Genomic DNA, 1,999 nt, shown 5'->3' on the forward strand with positions numbered 1-1,999 from the left:
AAAACTTTGAGTTGAAGCCGTCATTCATCCACATGTTGCAGCAATCCACACAGTTCAACAGTTTGGCCGATGAGGATCCAAACAGTCACATAGAGAGTTTTCTCGAGATGTGTGATATGCTGAAGATAAATGGAGTGACGGATGATGCCATCAAGTAGAGAGCCTTCCTATTTTCCATAAAGGGGAGAGCGAAGCAGTGGCCACACTCTTTACCTAGAGCATCGATTACCACATGGGAGGAGATGGTAGAAGCTTTTCTTGCCCGTTATTTCCCTCCCTGAAAATCTGCAAAGCTTAGGAATGAGATCTCATCCTTTGTTCAGTTGGAATTGGAGTCTCTATTTGAGACATGGGAAAAGTTCAAGGAGCTCCTGAGAAAGTGCCTGCAATATGGATTCCCGGAGTGGATGATTGTTCAAACCTTTTATAATGGTTTGAACCCGAGTACAAGGCAACTCTTGGATGTGGCAGCAGGAGGCACCTTAGGTAGCAAGACCCCCGATGAAGCTATGCAGTTAATTGAAGAAATGGGGTTAAACAGCTACCAATGGAACGCTAGGGAGAAAAAAAAATGTGGCCGGTCTCCATGAAATAGATGCGGTAACTTCATTGGCGGCTCAATTGGAGAGTTTGAGTAAGAAGTTAGATCTTCTAACTTCAAATAGAGTGGCGGCCGTGACTAATTGCAACTGGGTGTGGTGGAAGACATGCTCCCTCCGATTGCCTGATCTCTATGGGTGATGTTTCTTCGGTGGAGAACGTTGATTTTGTAGGTAATGGCATGAGACCTCAAGGAAACCCATATAGCAATACCTATAATTCGGGTTGGAAGAATCATCCCAATTTCTCATGGAGTAATCAGGGTCCACAAATGGCCATGGGGCCACCGGGTTTCCAACAACAACAACAACAACAAGCCCCTCAGGTGGAAAACAGAGTCTCAGGTTTGGAAACCCGAATGACTGACTTAGAGAAGCACTTGGCTAGATTTGTGCAATATGCAAATACAAGGTTTGAATCAGTCGAGGCTACACTTCGCAACCACAACGCTTCTTTGCATAACCTTGAAAATCATATGGGGCAAATTGCGAAGTCTCTCTCTGAAAGGCCACATGGAAGCTTGCCGAGCAATACAGAGACCAACCCTAGAGAGCATGTGAAGGCGATCACTTTGAGAATTGGTCATGAGGTTGAAGGTAGGCTTCCAAGTGAGAAGCCAAAAGAACACGCACCCGAGGTTATAGAGGTAGAAGAGGGACGAGCAAAGAGAAAGAGGTGGCACCCCCACCTTTCAAGCCAAGAATCCGCTATCCCTCTAGATTAGAAAATGACAATGGGGATGAACAGTACAAGAAGTTCCTGAGTTTGTTCAAGCAACTCCACATCAATAGTCCTTTTGTTGAGGCATTGGCCCAAATGCCTATGTATGCGAAGTTTTTGAAAGACTTGTTAACTAACAAGAGGAAGTTGGAGGAAAGTGCTTCAGTGATTTTAGATGCTTCATGCTCAGTGGTATTGCAAAAGAATATGCCGAACAAGAAGAAAGACCTGGGAAGCTTCATCATTCCGTGTAATATTGGCAAGGGTTTAGAGGTATTGGCAAAGCTTTAGAGTGGTTCTACGGCTTTGACACCGCATTTCTCTTGGAAGATAGCTATTGGGGGAGCTTTCGTCGGCACTGATACGGCGAGGTGTGCCCTAGGCTTGACGAGGGGAGCTTTGGAGAGGATGAGGCTACTCCACAAGACCATCGTCAGGACTACTGAGGGGGTTTTCCTATGGATTACTTGTTTTTACTTTTGATTTTACTATTGATTGTATCTTGCTCCATGGTGAACTAAACCCCTAGTGGGTACTTGGATTTGTGAACACTATAATGTATTTGTTTCATTAATCTTTTATCATGCTTTCCTTAATTGATGTTTTAAATTGAGTTCGAATCTTGAATGCTTGTTGAATGGTTTCTCCCCTAGGGTTGAGAGTTCATATTGGTAATCTT

General features: G+C 44.2%; 1 non-coding gene across 1 annotated transcript; it reads right to left on the minus strand.

The window, feature by feature from the left end:
• Positions 1 to 290: 290 nt before the first annotated feature.
• Positions 291 to 397, minus strand: LOC120266078. Its single transcript, XR_005537922.1, has one exon. It is a non-coding gene; the product is annotated as a small nucleolar RNA R71 (small nucleolar RNA).
• Positions 398 to 1,999: the final 1,602 nt, after the last annotated feature.

The sequence above is a fragment of the Dioscorea cayenensis genome, chromosome 7 (genome assembly GCF_009730915.1).
Source record: "Dioscorea cayenensis subsp. rotundata cultivar TDr96_F1 chromosome 7, TDr96_F1_v2_PseudoChromosome.rev07_lg8_w22 25.fasta, whole genome shotgun sequence".
Lineage (NCBI taxonomy): Eukaryota > Viridiplantae > Streptophyta > Magnoliopsida > Dioscoreales > Dioscoreaceae > Dioscorea > Dioscorea cayenensis.